This window comes from Paroedura picta, chromosome 8, assembly GCF_049243985.1.
Source record: "Paroedura picta isolate Pp20150507F chromosome 8, Ppicta_v3.0, whole genome shotgun sequence".
Lineage (NCBI taxonomy): Eukaryota > Metazoa > Chordata > Lepidosauria > Squamata > Gekkonidae > Paroedura > Paroedura picta.
This window is the reverse complement of record NC_135376.1, coordinates 104205449-104226932: the sequence shown is the minus strand read 5'-3', so window position 1 is coordinate 104226932 and position 21484 is coordinate 104205449. Positions and strand designations below refer to the sequence as shown.

The 21484-nt window shown below is 50.8% G+C and overlaps 1 protein-coding gene across 1 annotated transcript in view; it reads right to left on the bottom strand.

Moving 5' to 3' along the window:
• Window positions 1–20123, bottom strand: part of PITX3 (paired like homeodomain 3) — a 52406-nt gene extending 32283 nt beyond the window's left edge. Inside the window, exon 1 of the mRNA XM_077351135.1 lies at window positions 19940–20123. The gene's annotated coding sequence lies outside the window, so the exon portion shown is untranslated. The remainder of the gene's footprint in view (window positions 1–19939) is intronic.
• Between the last annotated feature and the right edge of the window lie 1361 nt (window positions 20124–21484).

Here is a 21484-nt window from a genome sequence, read left to right as displayed (position 1 = left end):
AACGTTGCCACTAATTTATCTGCATTGGCCTTGGCCTTTAATAGGAAGAACCAATGAAAACACAACCTGCAGCCATCTGCCTATACAGGGAGAATTTATTGGACTTTTCAAGATGTGCCTGTAGATAGTGAATCTGGACCACAGGAACAAGGGCTATTCCCCCAACTCATCCAAAGCTCAGGAGATGTTTCAAAGTCCCCTGTGGATGAGATGACTAGCTCTTCTGCACCCCAACATATAAAGACTAGGAGATACATGCCGGGCCAGGTGAGGCCGGGCAAAGCAGCCAATGGGGAGACGCGCGAATGGACACTCAGAGGGCCCAATCAGGAGCCGCTTTGCTCCTGATTGGGCCCTCCGAGTTTTTATCCCGGACAGGGCCCACCCTTTCTCCGCCCACATTGCCCTTAATCAATTATTACTACCACTCCGCTGGAGCGGTTAAAGTTTGGTGTTCAGTTTAATTGTAATTTACAAACTAAGCTGGCATAAGTTGAAAGTTCTAGCATTGACAGGTGTCCCCCCCCACATTGTTATTTTTTGTGAATGGCTAGAAACTACAGGTTACCCCCCCTCCCCCGTATTGGGTTGACAGATGTCCTTCTCTCACAGACTCTACTGCTCTTGTGGTTCGGTTTCTTTGTTGTAAAGTGAAGCTGACTTTCTCGCCCTATCACTGACAAATCTTTTGGCCCCAAAGCATCACCTCTTTGCTTCTGAGAAGAGGCTGCCGTTTGGGGGATTGATGACATATCCTGTCACAAGAGCTACTAAATATAACAAGGAGATGTATGACATGTGTGGATGAACAGAGAACTTCAAGAGGAACTAAGTGACAACCTTTCAAATACTTAAAGAGGGCTATCATGTCCCCTTTCAACCTCCTTTTCTCCAGGCTGAACATTCCCAAGTCCCTCAACCTATCTTCATAGGGCTTGGTCCCTTGGCCCCAGATCATCTTCGTCACTCTCCTCTGTACCCTTTCGATTTTATCTACGTCCTTCTTGAAGTGAGGCCTCCAGAACTGCACACAGTACTCCAGGTGTGGTCTGACCAGTGCCGTATACAATGGGACTATGACATCTTGTGATTTTGATGTGATGCCCCTGTTGATACAGCCCCAATTGGCTGCATCACACTGGCTGCTGCATCACACTGCCTGCTCATGTTTAGTTTACAATCCACAAGTACCCCAAGGTCTCGTTCACACACAGTGTAACCTAGAAGCGTATCCCCCATCCAGTAGGCATGCTTTTCATTTTTCTGACCCAGATGCAGAACTTTACACTTATCTTTATTAAATTGCATCTTATTCTCATTTACCCATTTTTCCATTGTGTTCAGATCTTGTTGAACTGTGTCTCTACCTTCCGGAGTATTTGCCAGTCCTCCCAATTTGTTGTCATCTGCAAACTGGATGAGTAGTCCCTCCACCCCCTCATCTAGTCTAGATCATTAATAAATACGTTGAAAAGTACCGGGCCGAGCCCCGAGCCCTGAGGTACCCCGCTACTCACCTCTCTCCAGTCTGATGAAACACCATTGACAACAACTCTTTGAGTGCAGTTCTCTAACCAATGTCCTATCCACCTGACTATCTGAAAATCCAGATTGCAGTCCTTCAACTTATCCATCAGAACATCATGGGGAACCTTGTCAAAAGCTTTACTAAAATCCAAGTAAATGACATCAACTGAATTTCCACGATCCGGCAAACCTGTTACTTGGTCAAAAAAGGAAACCAGGTTGGTCTGGCAGGACCTGTTGGAGACAAATCCATGCTGACTTCCTTGGATCACCAAAGTGAACTCCTGCAATGTTTTCGTCTTAGAGCTCCTGCAGTGTTTTCGTTTATCCATCAGAACATCATGGGGAACCATATCAAAAGCTTTACTAAAATCCAAGTAAACGACATCAACCGAATTTCCACGATCCAGCAACCCTGTTACTTGGTAAAAAAAGGAAACCAGGATGGTCTGACAGGACCTGTTGGAGACAAATCTATGCTGACCTCCTTGGATCACCAAATTGTCCTCCAGATGTTTGCAGATCGCTCCCTTTAATATCTGCTCCATTATCTTCCCCACAACAGAGGTCAGACTCACTGGTCTGTAGTTTCCTGGGTCATCCTTCCTACCTTTTTTGAAGATCGGAATAATATTTGCTCTCTTCCAGTCGTCTGGGACATCTCCAGTCCTTAAAGAGGTCCCGAAGATGATGGACAAGGATTCTGCAAGTTCTCCGGAAAGTTCTTTGAGCACTCTCGGGTGCATTTCATCCGGCCCAGGAGATTTGAAGTCATCTAGTGCAGCTAAATGCCTCTCGACAACCTCTCTATCCATGTCAACCTGTCACCCAGACACTATCCTTTGGCTACTGCCATCTCTAGATGTGCCTAAACCCTTTGACCTGTAGGAAAAAACAAATGTAAAATAGGCGCTTTCTCTGCATCTTCCATTAGAGTTTGCCCATCTGCACCCAACAGTGGGCCTATTGCCTCCTTTACTTTGTTTGCTCCTCACATAACTGAAAAATCTTTTCTTGTTACAATGGGCTTCCCTGGCCAATCTTAGCTCACTCTCAATTTTTCACAGTCAGAGTAGTTCAACAGTGGAATAGGCTGCCTAAGGAGGTGGTGAGCTCCCCCTCACTGGCAGTCTTCAAGCAAAGATTGGATACACACTTTTCTTGGATGCTTTAGGATGCTTAGGGTTAATCCTGCGTTGAGCAGGGGGTTGGACTAGATGGCCTGTATGGCCCCTTCCAACTCTATGATTCTATGATCCTAGTTCCTCTTGAAGTTCTCTGTTCATCCAAATAGGCTTCTTAGAGCTCCTGCATTGTTTTCGTCTTTCTGGGATAGTCATTGATTGAGCATGCAATAGCTCTTGTTTGAGTAGCGCCCACCCTTCACATGCTCCTTTCCCTTCCAGCATTCTCGTCCATGGTATGATACTCATCATGTCTCTGAGTTTATTAAAATTTGCCCTACGAAAATCCAACATCCGCATCTGGCTACAAGCTTCCTTGCCTCCCCATCTCAAAAGGAATTCTATGAGGACATGGTCACTTCCCCCTAGCGTCCTCACCTCCTTCATCTCATCCACCAACTCTTGCCTGTTGGTCAGTATTAAGTCCAGTATGTCTGAATCTCTTGTGGGTTCATCTACCATTTGATAAATGAAATTGTCAGCCAGGCAGGTCAGAAAGTTGCATGACTGAGTACGCTTCGCAGGGTTTGTTTCCCAGCACACATCTGGGAAATTGAAGTCACCCATGATGACAAGGTCCTGCCGCTTGGATATCTTCTCAAGCTGCTCACAAAGTGCAGCATCCACATCCTGTCATTGGTCAGGCGGTCGGTAGCAGACACCAACCACCACACTGTTTGTTTTCCCCTCACTTATTTTCACCCAGATGCTTTCCACTGTAGATATACTCTCCTTCAGTAGAATTTCCTGACAGGTAAGCCCTTTCCTCACATACTGTGCCACTCCTCCACCTCTTCGATCGATTCTGTTTTTTCTGAACAGTTCATATCCGTCCACTATTACATTCCAGTCATGAGAATCAATCTACCAAGTTTCTGTGATGCCTACTAGATCATACCTTTCCATCAGCATGAGAAGTTCCAGCTTTTCCTTCTTATTGCCCATGCTTCGGATGTTAGTATAAAGGCATTTGAATCCTTTTACTTTTGGTTCCCTATGAGCTGGCCGTGCCGGTTGGTCTGTCCCCAATCGGTCTCCTTCCTTACACTCCCTATATTGAGTGTCTCATTCCCCTTGTGGCTTCAGTTTAAACCTCTCCTGATGAATCTCCCCAGGTTCCTGCCAAACACATTCTTCCCCAGCTTCGATAAGTGCAATCCATCAGGTGCTCGTAGGCCTTCCTCAAGAAAGCCTATCCCATGGTCCCAGAAACCAAATCTCTCCTGCCGGCACCAACTATGCAGCCACTGATTCACCTCCCGATGGATTCCTCTTCCCTTGACAGGCAAGATTGAAGAGAATACCACTTGTGCCCCCATTTGCTTGAGCTTCCTCCCCAGATCTTGATAGTCTTTTTTTTAAAGTGCGATGGTATTCACGGACATGTCATTCATTCCCACATGGACCATCACAAAAGGGTAAAAAAGGTAAAGGTATCCCCTGTGCAAGCACCAAGTCATGTTTGACCCTTGGGGTGACGCCCTCCAGCGTTTTCATAGCAGACTCAATACGGGGTGGTTTGCCAGTGCCTTCCCCAGTCATTACCGTTTACCCCCCAGCAGCAAGCTGGGTACTCATTTTACCGACCTCGGAAGGATGGAAGGCTGAGTCAACCTTGAGCCGGCTGCTGGGATTGAACTCCCAGCCTCATGGGCAAAGCTTTCAGACGGCTGCCTTACCACTCTGTGCCACAAGAGGCTCTCACAAAAGGGTAGCGATCTGTAGATTTGAGGAGTTTGGACAGCCGTTGTGAAATGTCTTTAATTTTGGCCCCTGGCAAGCAACACACCTCTCGGGTTAGGGGGTGAGGCCCAGCCACATGGCGATCCATTCCTCTTAGCAGGGAGTCTCCAATTACCAGTACTCTCCTTTTTTTTTTCTTCTCAACTCCATTTCCTTCTGTCCCCGTGTCCTCTTCACTTTGTCTTAGACTTTGTTTTGGGACCTCTTCCCTCGTTGACACTTTCACCTCCTCTGCAGGGGCCTGAAATCTATTCTGGAGCTCCAAAGGCCCCGAGAACCGTCTCGCTCTACGCCGTTGAGTCTTTTTGCGAACTGTCTGCAGAGGCTCCATAATGAGGCCAATCACCTTATCCTCTTCAGGACTGGTTGTATCCTCTTTATTCCGAGTTTCACAGCTCTGGTCTATGAACTCCTCCCCTTTCTTAATTTGGGTAGGAGTGATAATGTTGTCTTCTAAACCCCTAATCCTTTCCTCCAAAAGTCTTACCAGTTTACACTTGGGGCAGATGTCGTCCATCTTGTCTTCTAGGAGGAAGGCAATCATGTCACACTCACTGCAGATGATGGGATGAGTGTCCTGGAGGTCCATTGTAACTTCTAGGCAGTGCAACTACTAGGGAAATATAATCTACTGATTCTAATTGCTAGGCCAAGAACCCCAGGCCAAGAGCCCTTTGTCTCTTGCCCTTCGGCGCGCACCAAAGGCTTGCGCCTCTGGCAAAGAGCCGCCCTTTTTAATCCTCCCAGCAATCACCTCACTCAGTGCCACAATAGCCTCACCTGGTCAGCAGCCACACTCCCCAGTAGCTCTCTCCAAGTGCTCTCAGTTGTCTGAGCTCTGCCTCCGGCAAAGAGCCGCCCTTTTTAATCCTCCCAGCAATCACCCAGCAATCACCTCACTCAGTGCCACAATAGCCTCACCTGGTCAGCAGCAACACTCCCCAATAGCTCTCTCCACGTGCTCTCAGTTGTCATGAAAACCAGAACAGTGTTTGAACAGTTGACAGTGATTTTTAACAGAACAACAATGACAATCCCTGAGCAGGTCAGATTTGTCAAGTCATGGAAGGGCATCTGGGGAGGGGGCAGCAGATGTTTCAATCAGTTGACCTCACGCAAATGCTTGGTGGAGGAGCTCCCTTTTGCAAACCCTGCAGAATTGTGGGAGTTCAGGCAGGGCCCTGATCTCTTCAAGGAGCTTGTCCACCAGGTGGGGGCCAGGACCGAAAAGGCTCTGGCCCTTTTTGAGGTCCACCATGCTTCTTTGGGGCCAGGGATCCACAGCCAGTTGGAGGTGGCGGAGTGTAAGGCTCTTTGGGGGGTGTAGGCAGGGAGGCGGTCTCTCAGATACACTGGCCCAGACCGCGTATGGCCTTGGTTATTATCAAAACCTTAACCTTAATCCAGAATTCAAGTGGGAGCCAGCCAAGTTGTTGGAGAGCCAGCCAGATATGGGATCTCCATGATATCTGGAGAGACCACTGTGTAACTTCAGATGACTCTCATTAGCTGAAGTGGACAGGATTCTAACAGCAACAAGGCCAATGACTTGCTCACTAGACCCATGCTCATCTTGTCTCTAAAAAAGAACGGATATAAGGACCAGGGCCCCCACCAGGAGATTAACAACCTCTCCCTTGCAATGGGACAATTCCTGGAGGGGCTAAAAGACGCAGTGGCATGCCTGTTCCCTGCCTTGTAGCCTCCACCGGAACCCCACAAATGTTCCTCCAGGGGTGGTGAATGAGCCCATCCTAAGGTGCAGGATTCTTGGGAGGGGGTTGTAGACACACTAGAAGGGGCCAAGGAAACCTACAAAAAATGGGTGGATCAAAAGTGGTCCCCGAATCCAACCTTTAAAGCAGGGGATAGGGTATTTATCTCCAGAGTAATCTAGTCCAAACCCCTGTGCAGTGTAGGAACTCACAACTACCTCCCCACCCACAGTGACCCCAATTTCATGCCCAAATGATCCCACCCCCCCACCAAAAATCTTCAAAATCCAGCCTGGTCTGGAAGAAATTCACCTACTATCCCACAGCATCTTATCTGTCTCTTCAGAAACCTATATGCAGGTCAAGAAGCAACAGTGAGAACCAGGCATGGAATCACTGACTGGTTCAAAACTGAGAAAGGAGTTTGGCAAGGCCAAACTGTCGCCTTGCCTATTTAACTTGTATGTGGAGAACATCATGAGAAAGGCGGGTTAGATGAGTCACAAATTGGGATCAAGATTGCAGGGAGAAATATCAACAACCTCAGATATGCAGATGATACCACTCTAATGGCAGAAAGTGAAGAGGAACTAAAGAGCCTGTTGATGCGGGTGAAGGAGGAGAGTGCAAAAGTTGGCTTGAAACTCAACATCAAGAAAACGAAGATCATGGCATCCGACCCTCTCAATTCCTGGCAAATAGTCCCTTGGACTGCAAGGTGAACAAACCGGTCAAACTTTGGCCACCTCATGAGAAGGAAGGACTCCCTGGAGAAGAGCCTAATGCTGGGAGCGATTGAGGGCAAAAGAAAAAGGGGAAGACAGAGAATGAGGTGGCTGGAAGGAGTCACTGAAGCAGTCGGTGCAAGCTTAAATGGACTCTGGGGAATGGTAGAGGACAGGAAGGCCTGTCCCAATGGGTCGGACACGACTTTGCAACTAACAACAACAACAATCCCACAGCAGTCATCAGGAATTCCCGAGGTATGCAAGGAAGGGCCACAAGAGACAAACAAAGCACGGTTCCCTTCCTGACCACCCACTCAAAATCTTAGCATTTGTCAGATGACTATCTTGCTTCTGCTTAAAAACTATATTTACATACACTGATTCCACTGGAAAGTTCCCCAATGATTGGGAAAAGGCAGTGGTGATACCCCTTTTTAAAAGAGGGAAGATCCCACCAATTCTATGATTCTATGCAACAGGTACAACTTGTGATAAAGATCAGCACAGTCATGATTCATCTACAATGGCTTGCAGTCCATCTTTCTGAGATTAGCAAGTGCTTGCAAACAGAGCATGATGAACCAACTCCCAAATAGTAAACGAGTTCTGCTCCTATATCCACTGAAGCACGGGTTTCGCAAGAACAAGTCATGTCAGACCAACCTTACCTCTTTTTTTGAGAAAGTGACTACTTTGCTGGATCAGGAGAATGCCATGGACATAGTTTATCTGGATTTCAAAAAAGCTTTTGATACGGTTCCACGTGATATTCTTGTTGACAAGTTGGTAAAATGCTGTATGGATCCTAATTCTGTCAGGTGGATTGGTAACTGGTTGACAAATCGTACCCAGAGGGTATTTGCTAATGGTTCGGCATCATCCTGGAAAAGAGTGACAAGTGGATTACCCCAGGATCTGTCCTGGGGCCTGTGTTGTTCAACCTATTTATAAATGATTTGGATGAGGGATTAGAGGGGATACTTATCAAATTTGCAGATACTAAACTGGGAGGGGTAGCAAACACAACTGAAGACAGAATCAGAATACAGGATGATCTTGAAAGGCTCGAGAAGTAGGATAAACTGAATAAAATGAAGTTCAATGTAAAGTTCTGCATTTAGGTAGAAAAAATCTTGGCAGTAGCATGTGTGAAAAGGATCTAGGAGTCTTAGTAGACCATACATTGAACATGAGTCAGCAGTGTGACTCGGTGGCTAAAAAGGCAAATGGGATTTTGGGCTGTATCAAACGGAGTATCGTGTCCAGATCACGGGAGGTGATGGTACCGCTTTACACTGTGGCAGGTGACAGTGGATGAGCGAGAGGGTTGTGAGTGTCCTGCATAGTGCAGGGGGTTGGACTAGATGACCCATGATGTCTCTTCCAACGCTATGATTCTATGATGCAGCTGTGCCTTCCAACATAGCATGTGCCTGCACATGACTACTAAAGGGCCCTTTGCTCTCCTTGCACAAGAGAAGAAGGGGATATAGATCAGCTATAAAAAATGAATGAAATCCAAGACATTTGGCTGCTTACCTCCATGTCACAGTTATTCAAGAAAATAAATTCAAAAGCAGACATCTACATGGAACTTTTCAATTCCATTGCAACAACAGCACTGATTCTATTTGTTCTGTTGAGACGAATTCCTTTCACATTGACATGTTCAATTATTTTAACAGAAGATTTAGGAACCACATAGTCCTGTTCACAATTTACAGTGAATACATATGGAACCATAGAATCACAGAGTTGGAAGGGGCCTCCAGGGTCACCTAGTCCAACCCACTGCAGAATTCAGGAAACTCAAAACGACCTGCCCAACCACTCACAATCTGCCTAAGTTCATATAATCAGCATTTCTGTCAGATGACCATCTAGCCACTGCTTAAAAGCTTTCAAAGATGGAGAACCCACCACCTCCCGTTGAAGCCTGTTCTACTGAGGAACCACTCTAACTGTCAGGAACTTCTTCCGGATGCTTAGCCAAAAATTCTTTTGAATTAATTTAAAGCTATTGGTTCTGGTCCGACATAAGGCAATATATAATTAAGACTTTTTTATCCGAGTCATTGCAGTGGGAAGAAGAAAATGAATTATTGAAACGTAATGCCTTCAAATTCACGAGTGATGGCAGAGCACTGGACAGACGTGTGACAACAGAAGACTATAGAACAAGAGGTTATAGCAGACAAAAGCAAGAGATGACAAGAAAGCCAGTTTTTGTCTGGGGGCAGAGAGGAAGGGACGGATTTGTGCAATGTTGTGAAACCAGAGATTGGCCAAAGAGAAAAACAGAGCTAGACACAACCCGATCGTTCTTGTGGTGCCACTAGTGCAGGAATTCCCAACCAGGAGTCTTGGACCCTTGGGGATCCGTGGAAGCTCTGGATCCTCCTGCCTTAATGGACTTGGCCACAAGCTAGGGACCTGGCCGCTTCCATTGGCCCCCCTCTGCCCCCCTCCCTAACCATGAGTGAGTTTCCTTGTGGTTTCTGTGCCTAGGAGGGGTGGCACCTGCAGGCCTATTCCTGCCTTAAATTGTTGTCATTAGGTGCGAAGTCGTGTCCGACCCATTGCGACCCCATGGACAATGATCCTCCAGGCCTTCCTGTCCTCTACCATTCCCCGGAGTCCATTTAAGTTTGCACCGACTGCTTCAGAGACTCCATCCAGCCACCTCATTCTCTGTCGTCCCCTTCTTCAAGGGGATCTTCCCCTTCTTCAAGGGGATCTTCAAGGGGATCGTCCCCGATCTTCAAAAAAGGGAGGAAGGATGACCCAGGAAACTACAGACCAGTGAGTCTGACCTCTGTTGTGGGGAAGATAATGGAGCAGATATTAAAGGGAGCGATCTGCACACATCTGGAGGACAATTTGGTGATCCAAGGAAGTCAGCATGGATTTGTCTCCAACAGGTCCTGCCAGACCAACCTAGTTTCCTTTTTTGACCAAGTAACAGGTTTGCTGGATCGGGGAAATTTGGTTGATGTCATTTACTTGGATTTTAGTAAAGCTTTTGACAAGGTTCCCCATGATGTTCCGATGGATAAGTTGAAGGACTGCAATCTGGATTTTCAGATCGTTAGGTGGATAGGGAATTGGTTAGAGAACCGCACTCAAAGAGTTGTTGTCAATGGTGTTTCATCAGACTGGAGAGAGGTGAGTAGCGGGGTACCTCAGGGTTTGGTGCTCGGCCCGGTACTTTTTAACATATTTATTAATGATCTAGATGAGGGGGTGGAGGGACTAATCAAGTTTGCAGATGACACCAAATTGGGAGGACTGGCAAATACTCCGGAAGATAGAGACAGAACACAATGGAAAAATGGGCAAATGAGAACAAGATGCAATTTAATAAAGATAAGTGTAAAGTTCTGCATCTGGGTCAGAAAAATGAAAAGCATGCCTACTGGATGGGGGATACGCTTCTAGGTAGCACTGTGTGTGAACGAGACCTTGGGGTACTTGGGGATTGTAAACTAAACATGAGCAGGCAGTGTGATGCAGCGGTAAAAAAGGTGAATGCCATTTTGGGCCGTATCAACAGAGGCATCACATCAAAATCACAAGATGTCATAGTCCCATTGTATACGGCGCTGGTCAGACCACACCTGGAGTTCTGTGTGCAGTTCTGGAGGCCTCACTTCAAGAAGGATGTAGATAAAATTGAAAGGGTACAGAGGAGATCGACGAAGATGATCTGGGGCCAAGGGACCAAGCCCTATGAAGATAGGTTGAGGGACTTGGGAATGTCCAGCCTGGAGAAAAGGAGGTTGAGAGGGGACATGATAGCCCTCTTTAAGTATTTGAAAGGTTGTCACTTGGAGGAGGGCAGGATGCTGTTTCTGCTGGCTGCAGAGGAGAGGACACGCAGTAATGGGTTTAAACTTCAAGTACAACGATATAGGCTAGATATCAGGAAAAAGTTTTTCACAGTCAGAGTAGTTCAGCAGTGAAATCGGCTGCCTAAGGAGGTGGTGAGCGCCCCCTCACTGGAAGTCTTCAAGCAAAGGTTGGATACACACTTTTCTTGGATGCTTTAGGATGCTTAGGGCTAATCCTGCGTTGAGCAGGGGGTTGGACTAGATGGCCTGTATGGCCCCTTCCAACTCTATGATTCTATGATTCTATGATTCTTCTTCTTTTGCCCTCGATCGCTCCCAGCATTTCATCTTCAGGATCAGGCCTTCTAAGGAGCAGGCAGGGCTGATCTCCTCTAGGTTCTAGGACTGACCAGATTTTTCGCCTTGCAGTCCAAGGGACTCGCATGAGTCTTCTCCAGCACCAGAGTTCAAAAGCCTCAATTCTTTGACGCTCGGCCTTCCTTATGGCCCAACTTTCACAGCCCTACATTGCAACTGGGAAGACCATAGCCTTGACTAGACGCATTTGACTAAACACATTAAATAGGCAGGCCTATTCCTGCCTTAAGTGTCCTCCTTGAGCCTGCCTATTAATGCAGGTGGTGCTGTCACGTCTGGTGAAATATCACTTTTGGGGTGTGTGGCAGGGAGGCATGGCCACTGGCCGATTTCTGTGAAAAAATTATTATTATTATTATTATTATTATTATTATTATTATTATTATTATTATTATTATCTTTCGATTTATTGCCCGCCACTCCCTTACGGCTCGTGGTGGGTTACAACATTTTAAAAACCCCAATAAAATCCATTAAAATCCCTCAACAACAATTACAATATAACATTATCGGTTAGCAAGCTAACCTGGCAAGATAGGCTAATCAACCTCCCCCTCCTACTACAAGCAGGTGGAGAGGGGATACTGATGGTACTAATCCCCAATCTCAATCCCGGGTCCCGGGTCCCCAGGGGGGGGGGGGATAGATGTTAGCCTCAGCCTCAACCGTAAACCTGGCGGAAGAGCTCCGTCTTGCAGGCCCTGCGGAATGATGGAAGATCTTGCAGGGCCCGCAGCTCTCCTGGGAGCTCATTCCACCAGGTAGGGGCCAGGACCGAAAAGGCCCTGGCCCTGGTCGAGGCCAGGCGTGCTTCCCTGGGGCCGGGAACGACCAGCAGATTTTCTCCCGCAGAACGTAAGGCTCTGCGGGGGGCATAGGGCGATAGACGGTCCCTCAGGTATGTGGGTCCCAACTCGCGTAAAGCCTTGAAGGTTAAAACCAAAACCTTGAACCGGATCCGGGCAGCAATTGGCAACCAGTGCAGCTGCCTCAGCACTGGCTGAATGTTGGCCCTCCAAGGTGTACCAGTGAGGACCCTGGCAGCTGCATTTTGCACTAGCTGGAGTTTCCGGACCAAGGAGAAGGGAAGGCCCGCGTAGAGCGAGTTACAGAAATCTATTCTGGAGGTGACCGTTGCATGGATCACCGTGGCTAGGTGTTCGGGGGACAGGTAGGGCGCTAGTAGTCGGGCCTGGCGAAGCTGGAAAAATGCCTGGCCCGCTACTCTTTTGACCTCCGCCTCCGAGGTCAGGGAGGCCTCAATGATCACACCCAAATTCCTGGCCTGGGACGTGATGGTAAGGTGCGTCCCTCCCAGGGTGGGTGAACGCGCTTCCTGTTCCCGCCCCCTACGTCCCAACCACAGGACCTCCGTCTTGGAGGGGTTGAGTTTCAGGCGACTCTGCTCGAACCATTCTGTCACCGCTTCCAAACATCCGGCAAATGGTTCCGGGGGAGAGTCCGGGCGGCCGTCCATGAGGAGATAGAGCTGGCTGCCATCAGCGTACTGGTGGCAACCCAGCCCAAAACTCCGCACCAGCTGGGCCAGAGGGCGCATAAAGACGTTGAACAATGTGGGAGAGAGGACCGTGCCCTGTGGGACTCCACAAGGAAGTCTGTAGGGGCGCCAGACCTCATCTCCCATTGCTACCCTCTGGGTCCGGTCCTGGAGAAAGGAGCGTATCCAGCGTAAAGCTGTGCCCCGTATCCCCGTTTCGGCGAGGCGGTGGACCAGTAGTTCGTGGTCCACGGTGTCAAAAGCGGCCGACAGGTCCAGAAGAACCAGCACTGCCGACCCGCCTCTATCCAGCTGGCGACGGAGGTCATCCAACAGGGCGACCAACACCGTCTCCACCCCGTGGCCAGGTCAGAAGTCAGACTGATATGGATCGAGTGCCGAAGTTTCTTCCAAGAATACCAGGAGCTGGTCTGCCATGGCCCTTTCAACTACCTTGCCCAGGAATGCCAAATGCGACACCGGGCGGTAGCTGTCTGGGTCCAGCGGGTCCAGCATGGATCTTTTCAGGAGAGGGTGAACCACTGCCCCCTTCAGCTGCCCAGGGAACTCCCCGGAATCCAGGGAGAGATTGATGATATCCCTGAGCTGGCCTCCTATCCTCTGGCCACCTCCCTTGAGGAGCCAGGATGGACAGGGATCAAGTGGGCAAGTGGTCGCCCTAACCAAACCTAGCAACTTGTCCACTTCGGGTAAAAAATGCTGCACTATTATGAGAGGAAGGCCTTGGGGAAAGATTACTAGTCTTGGACACACAGAGAAGAAATATTGGACAAGCCATTGGACAGAAGGAGGGGGGAAATCCAGGGACAGAGAGGGTTGTCATGATCATGCAGGCGGTACCAAAGGCTGAAGATTTATCCGGGTTATTTGGCTCAGTGGAAGAGCCTCTGCTTTACATGCAGAAGGTCCCCAGTTCAATCTCTGACTTCTCCAGTTAAAAGGGCCAGGTAGGGGCTGACTGATCCTTCGCCACCTTGACTCAAACAGGGAGGTTGAAGAGACTTGTCGGTTGTGTGGGTATTTTGCACAAGAAGGCAAGGTTTCAGAACAGAGCCCTCCTGGGCGCCCTTCCAGCTCTCGGGCCCATGGCAGTTCTCTCACACTCCCGTCCAGGCTCTGCCTCCTCATCAACCCTTGCCTTCTGCCAAAATACCCTTCCGTCCCGGAGTCCCTCCTCCCTCCTCCCTAACCCTAAACGTCCTCAAACGGCTCCAACTGGCCTCAGCTCCTGCTTCCAGACACTGAGCCCGTGCCTGCCCACGGGCCCTTCCAGCTGTCACGGGAGTCCCCTTGAGCCGCAGCAACAGTGCCTGTTTGTTTTGGCTGGCCCTGCCCCCTCCTCCAGTGTTCTGCGGTCTTTGGACGTCTTCCGGGTGGGGCTTGAGGCACTGGGAACATGCTGCTGCTGCTGGTGCTGCTGCTGGTGGTGGTGGTGGTCTCTCGCTCCTCCTGTCCCGGTACATTCGTCTCTGCAGGGCTTGGCACCCCCAACAGTGGCTGATGTGAAAGGCCTCAGCCGGAGACTTTGGCAAGTTGCTGCCAGCCAGGGCTGACAATTCTGTTGTTGATGGACCAAGGGTCTAAGTCAGAACCAGGCAGCCTCCTGTGAGGAGGTCTCCCAGAGATGGGATGCAGAAGGCAGCCCAGGACTGTGTCGGCCTGGAGGAAAACATGGGAACATTCAAGGACCCACTGCCCTTGCTTCCCAGACTTTTCCTTCCAGTTTTTCTGATGGATAATTTGTAAAATTTAGGGGACAATGAAAGACACACTTTTCTTCTTTTTGAATTAGTGCAAAACTATTTAAGACAAGATTTTACTCACTCACATGTGTATCATAAAAAATTTTGTGTAACACAATCTGTTCCCTTAGATAAGGGTTAATTTCTATGAACGGCAACATATGTTATCATACGAAAGATATGCAATGTGCGTGAGTCAAAATAATATGAAGAATATCCTAGGGGGGCATTGGGGGGATTTCTAATTAGCATATTTAGATAGGAACTTCCTTGTGTTTCTTGATTGGCTCAACCGGAGACTTCCTGCTCCTTTCAGTACACTTCCTCCCAGCCTGCCTCCAATACAAATTGGACAAATCAAGACCACAGAACAGTTAGACAGTTAGTAATCTCTCTCCCCTTTATATACAAGGGGTTGTTTCTCTGCTCTGGTTTGGCCTCACTTGGAATACTGTGTTCAGTTTTGGGCACCCCAGTTGAAGAGGGATGTAGACAACCTGGAACGTGTCCAGAAGAGGGCAACAAAGATGGTGAGGGGTTTGGAGACCAAGACATAAGAAGAAAGGTTGGGGGAGCTTGGTCTGTTTAGCCTGGAGAGGAGATGACTGAGAGGGGACCTGATAACCATCTTCAAGTATTTAAAAGGGTGCCATATGGAGGATGGAACAGAGTTGTTCTTTCTTGCCCAGGAGGGATGGAATCGGAAAAACGGGATTAAATTAATTCAAAAGAAATTCCTTCTAAGCATCCGGAAGATGTTCCTGATTGTTAGAGCGGTTTCTCAGTAGAACAGGCTTCCTCGGGAGGTGGTGGGTTCTCCATCTTTGGAAATTTTTAAACAGAGGCTAGGTAGCCATCTGACAGAGGGATGAGTGATAGGGATGTGAGTGTCCTGCATAGTGCAGGGGGTTGGACTAGATCATAGAATAATAGAGTTGGAAGGGGACTCATGGGTCATCTAGTCCAACCCCCTGCACTATGCAGGACACTCACATCCCAATCGCTCATCTACTGTAACCAGTCACCCCCTTGAACCTTCACAGAATCAGCCTCTCTGTGAGAGAAGGGAAAAGTATCTCCCCCGTCAATGCTGTTTCTGAAAGGAGTGGTTGCTGAAGCACACAGACTGTCACCAGTCTTATCAGCACCAAGGCTAGAGTTGGGACTTCAGGAAATAAGAAAGGGAAGATGCCCACCACACATAGCCACAGATGGGGGGGGGAACACTATTTTTTTAGATTGGAATAGTGCTGGAATGCAACCAGCCTTTTTTTGGGGGGGGGGGAGTTCACAATGGAAGTGATGCTATGGAGCAGGGGTAGTCAAACTGCGGCCCTCCAGATGTCCATGGACTACAATTCCCAGGAGCCCTTGCCAGCATTCGCCAGCGAATGCTGGCAAGGGCTCCTGGGAATTGTAGTCCATGGACATCTGGAGGGCCGCAGTTTGACTACCCCTGCGTATGAACAAGGTTGGACACAGACTGGAAAAGCCCGGATGTCTACATTTCCGCATTGGCCAGCCCCAATTTAGACGCCACTTCAAAAAGTGAAAACCGGAATTCAAAGGATCCCTTTGCTGTGGGGCAAGCGAGGGGGGCAAATTCAGTCTGTGCCCGAAAAGGCAAATTTCAGTGCAGAAATGGGCAAAAAACGTAACCCTAAACAAATGCAAATCTGAGCCAAAATCATAGTGAAGAAACAGTCTAGCACTCATATTTGTTCCTAATATAATTTTGGACCATGAAAATGTACTCATTAGAACCATTCTGGTTCTTTGGAAAGGCACAGTCTTCTGCCAAGACTGTCACTTAAACTTGCATTTTATTAACAGGACCAATATGGAACTTTAATATGTATAATTTTATTTCAACCAAGGTACGAAATTTACGTAAATGCTAAATGTATGATCACATTCCTGTGAATTACCTCCTTCCCAAGAATCCTGCAAGAATTTGACTCTACAGTTAGCTGAGAAAGGATTCTGAATAGCTTCCATGAGAAACCGTAAGGGATTCATCCATGGGGCAAAACCACAATTCCTTACTTTACAATTAAGTTGGGTATTGCCCGATTTCTTCTCCACCGCATCCTTCCCTTGCTGAGATGCAGGATTTGATCTTTGGAGCCTCTTTCCTGAGTCTCCCATTAACGGATGCCAGGGTGGCAGCATCTAGAACATCTGTTCTCAGTGGTTTGGTCTTGACAGGGCACACAGTCAAAACATCTGGACAAATTCAAGTAATGAAGCAAGAACCCTGGTGGGAAGGCTGACCAATTTAAGGAAATACAAAACAACCAAAGACCCGTCAGCCGAATGACTCCAGGGAAAGAAGGAAACAAACTGACTATGCCAGTTCAGACTACTCAACGAAGATCTTTAATAAGTAACACCCAGCCAAAACGAGCCCTAGAAGAACTGCTCATTTTCGAGAATACCTTTAACACTCACTCCCTGCATATTTTTTCCCTTGGGTCTGCCAAGAAACTAAATCCTGGGGGAGAATACAGGAAGTACTTGCTTGCAAAATACAGAAACCAGAAGACCAGTCCGAATGGTGGGTTGAATCCTGTCTGTACCCAGCAGAATGCAGAAGTCTCCCTCATCTTGCGCTGTGATTTGAAGTGCTCCCTGGTTTAGCACATGGCAAAAGGAAGGCAGAGAAAAAGCTAAGGGTGGCTTCCCATGACACTTTTCAAAACTCCTTCAAAGGAAGTCAAAGATACTACGCTTCACTGCATTTCCTACGTGCAGAGACCAAAATGGCAGTAACAGATGCTGAGTATTCTCTAATACTTGGCCTAAGCACTAAAACAAACCTCTTACTCAAGTAATAAGAAAGAGAAAACTGGTCAGCCTTGCCATGTAGGTCTGGAGAGCCTTGTCCAAGCACCCAGGAGGGGAGGGGGTCCAAACTGGGTTGGACTTCCCAGTCCACACAAGGGCACTGCATAGAAAGACCGTTGGGACGGGGGAGATGCTTTTCCCTTCTCTTGCAGAGCTCCAGGAAAGGCAGTGGTGAAACAAACAATTTGAAGCTTAGCTTTACTTTCAAGGACCTCAGGAGGTGTAACTCTGCTTAAGATGACACTACAGATGTAGCACTGCTCTACGTCCCTACGGCATGAATGCATTGATGGGACTCTTTCTGTGTGCTGTCAGCCACTCTTCAGTCAATTTGCAATGAAAACCAGCCCCAGTCATGAGCGGAAAAGGACTGCTATGGGATGATTAACCCTTTCACCTCTCAGAATCATCTCTCTGCTTCTCCCTCTGCAGGGAAAGAGGGCTGCTCCAACGTGGCCCTGAGGCTGGGGACTCCAAAGGGTCCTCAGCCAGCCTTAAAGAGAGTTTGGTGATGGGAGGGATCGAGAACTGTATGGGCAGCCACTGGACAGCACTAATGTCCATGCCTGAAAGCGGGGGGATCAGGACTGAGGTCAGCACGGTCCACCAGCTGAGGCTTCTTGCCGGCCGAGACGCTGCCAAGGGCTGAATCCCTCCCGAGGGGCTCCAGTGCCCCTTTCTGGCAGAGAGGATTTGCAACCCCCTTGAGTGGGAGCGCACTTCAGCCTCAGACCCTGGAGAGCAGCTGCCAGTTGAGGAAACAATACTGACCGGAAAGGGGGGGGGGGTCTGATTCGGCATTTCAGGAGGAAAACAGTCCTGCAAACCCCCAGGACTGCCAAGCTGTGAGCATCTTCTCCCAGAGACGGTGACACCCTTCCAGCTTTCCTTTCTGGTGTAACAAGGAGAGCCCCCTGGACCACCAGTGAAGGAAACGGGAGGCAAACACACTTTTCACAGCAAACGGGTGGCGATCCCCAAAGCGGTTTATGTCATTCTCCCCTCCACTGTTTTACCCTCACAGCAACCCTGTAAGGTAGGGGGAGCTGGACAGGCCCAAGCAATCCTGCAGAGTCGAAATGTTTTCAACAGTCATCGTTTAATGACACATGTTCTTTGAGTCTTTCTAAGCATCTTACTGCTAGCCCATGCTTACAATATTAGTAGTAGTAGCAGTAGTAGCAGTAGTAGGAGGAGGAGATTTGGCCACTAAGTCACAGCAGACCTCTGGTTACCCTGGGTGGGGGGAGTTCAGGACAAGAGATGAACCAAGGCAGTTGGCCATCGCCTGCCTCTGCCTTCTATACTCTCATTTCTGGCTCGTGGTGGGTTACAGATCCGCCTAGAGCAGGGGTAGTCAAACTGGGGGTGGGGGAGGCGGGACGGTGCTTGAAGCTGCCCCCCCCCCCTGGGCTGCTCAGCGACTTCACGGGGCTTGGCTCTGACTGGGCGACCTCCACAGAAGCCCAGGCTCTCTAGGCCAGGTGTGGTCAAACTGCAGCCCTCCAGATGTCCATGGACTACAATCCCCATGAGCCCCTGCCAGTAAATGCACTGTCCCCGCCTCCCCCACCCCCAGGGACAAGCACTTGCCGGCCTTCCGAGAGGCAAGGCAGGGGACCAGGCGATGCTCACGACCTGAAAGAGCCCCCAAGTGGCTTCCCCCCTCCCCACAGACCCTGAGAGAACCATTCTGGGAGACGAGCGAGTTTCATTACCAGCAGGAAAGCCCCTTGCACAAAAAGTACTCCGGGCGCTGCCAGGGTCTCCCCCCCCCCTCCCTCCCGGCGGTTTGGGGCGGGAAGAGCCCTCTCCCCCCTGGACCCGGGCAGCCCTGCTCGGAGGAGGCTTGGCGCAGGGGAAGCGCTAGCGGGGCCAGGCTCCCTCCCCCGCCCCGGGCAGCCCTGCCGAGGCCAGGCCAGGCCCGGCGGGCTTGCATGGGGAGCACCGTTGGGGGCGCCCGCCCTCCCGCCCTCCCGCCCGCCTGCAGTCCCAGGCCCTCCCCCTCCCGCCCAGCTCCCGCCGGAGGGACACCCCGTGTCTTTATGGGGGTCCCCTCTGCCCCCGGCCCGGTGGCTCCCGTCGGCGAAGCCTTCAAGCACGCCTGGCAGGAGGAGGAGGAGGAGGAGGAGGAGAGAGCCGGCCGCTCTTCAGCCAAGCCGCCCTCGGCGCAAAGATCCGGCGCAAAAAGCCGGCGGGGCCGAGTGGCCGTCGGAGCGCGGCGGTCCGGATGCCTAGAGCCAGGGGCGGGCGGGCGGGCATGAGCCTTCCCCCTGCGCGCCCCAGCCCCAGCCCGGCGCCCAGGCACCCAAGCCCCCCCCCCCCTCTCCCTCCCGCGCTCCTCGCAGTCCGCCTCCCCGGCGCCAGCCCGCGCCGCTCCGTCGGAAGCGCCCGGCGGCCTAGCGGCGCCCGGCAAACCCAGCGGCCGGCCAGCCAGCCAGCGACTCGCCCCGCAGGCGCGGCCCCCTCGAGGCTTCTTCCCAGAGAGCGGCGCGCGATCTCCTCGGGGGCAAGCAGGCGCGGATCGCCAGGCGCGCGGCACGCGAGAAGAGCTCCGAGACGCCGCCGGGAATCTGCGCCGGGCGCCGCGCGGGGCTCCTCTGCGCGGCCAGAGCGGCTGCCTCCCGGGGCCGCCACCCCCGGACGCCTTGCCCTGCCGGAGGGAGCCGTCGAGAAGCGGCAGCCGCACGCCGCACCTGACCCCCCCCCCCCGAAGCGCCACTCACCGCCACGGGCCGCCTCCCGGGGGCTCTCCGTCGACGGCCCAGCCCGGCCGCCCGGCCCCACGGGCACCTCGCCCTGCCGGCGGGAAGTCGACGGCTCCGTCGCGCCCGGGACCGGACACGCCAGGCCGGCAGGTCGGAGCGAGAGCGGCGCACCAGTCCCGCCGCCTCGGACTGCGGCCCCGCCGCTCGGCCCATTGGCTTTATGGAAGGGGCCATCGGCGCGCCCCGCCAGCTGCCCGCGAGCCACGCGCGCCCAGCCCCGCCCAGCCCCGCCTCCTCCCGCGCCGCTTGGCCCGGGCCGACGGGGCGGGGAGGCGAGGCTGCGGTGGTGCCCAAGGCGCCTGCTCCCGTCGGACGCACAAGCCGCCGTCTCGGGGATAGCACGGGAGATGGGCCCCGTGCAGGAGCAGAAGGGGGGGGGGCTTGGGGGGGGTCAGAGAGCCACACTTGGGAACGTCGTCGGGTCGTCCCCCCCCCCACCCCTGACGCCGAAGGAAACTCGGCCAGCAAGCGAAGGACGTCGAGCTTTTGCAGCTGTCCAGAGGGAGATCATAGGGAATCCCCCCAGGGATCTCCAAGGGACACAGGTCGCTTCCCCTCGCATCCTACCTGCAGAGCAGGCCGCCCTCCACAAGCTCAGCTCCCGAAATCCTTAGGAACTGGCGGTGCTGCAGCTTCCTATGTGAGCCTGCCAGGAGAGGCGTGAGCGGCAGACGGCCCATAGGCAGGAAAGTTCAAAAACCAAGAGCCCGGGGGACTCCCATGACGGATTATGGCCTCTGCGCTACTGCACGGAGTATGGGAAACGAGGAGGACGAACTCTAAAGGAAGGGGACGATGATCTCATAGAAACCTGGTGGGATAACACTCACCACTGGAATAATAGGGCTGAAGGGTACAACTTATTTCAAAAGGAAAGAGGAAGGGAGGAGTAGCACTATATGTTAAGAATATATGTGCTTAGAATCATAGAATTGGAGTTGGAAGGGGCCATACAGGCCATCTAGTCCAACCCCCTGCTCAACGCAGGATCAGCCCTAAGCATCCTAAAGCATCCAAGAAAAGTGTGTATCCAACCTTTGCTTGAAGACTTCCAGTGAGGGGGAGCTCACCACCTCCTTAGGCAGCCTATTCCACTGCTGAACTACTCTGTGAAATTTCTTTTCCTGATATCTAGCCTATATCGTTGTACTTGAAGTTTAAACCCATTACTGCGTGTCCTCTCCTCTGCAGCCAACAGAAACAGCATCCTGCCCTCCTCCAAATGACAACCTTTCAAATACTTAAAGAGGGCTATAATGTCCCCTCTCAACCTCCTTTTCTCCAGGCTGAACATTCCCAAATCCCTCAACCTATCTTCATAGGGCTTGGTCCCTTGGCCCCAGATCATCCTCGTCGCTGTCCTCTGTACCCTTTCAATTTTATCTACGTCCTTCTTGAAGTGAGGCCTCCAGAACTGCACACAGTACTCCAAGTGTGGTCTGACCAGTGCCGTATGCAATGGGACTATGACATCTTGTGATTTTGATGTGATGCCTCTCTTGA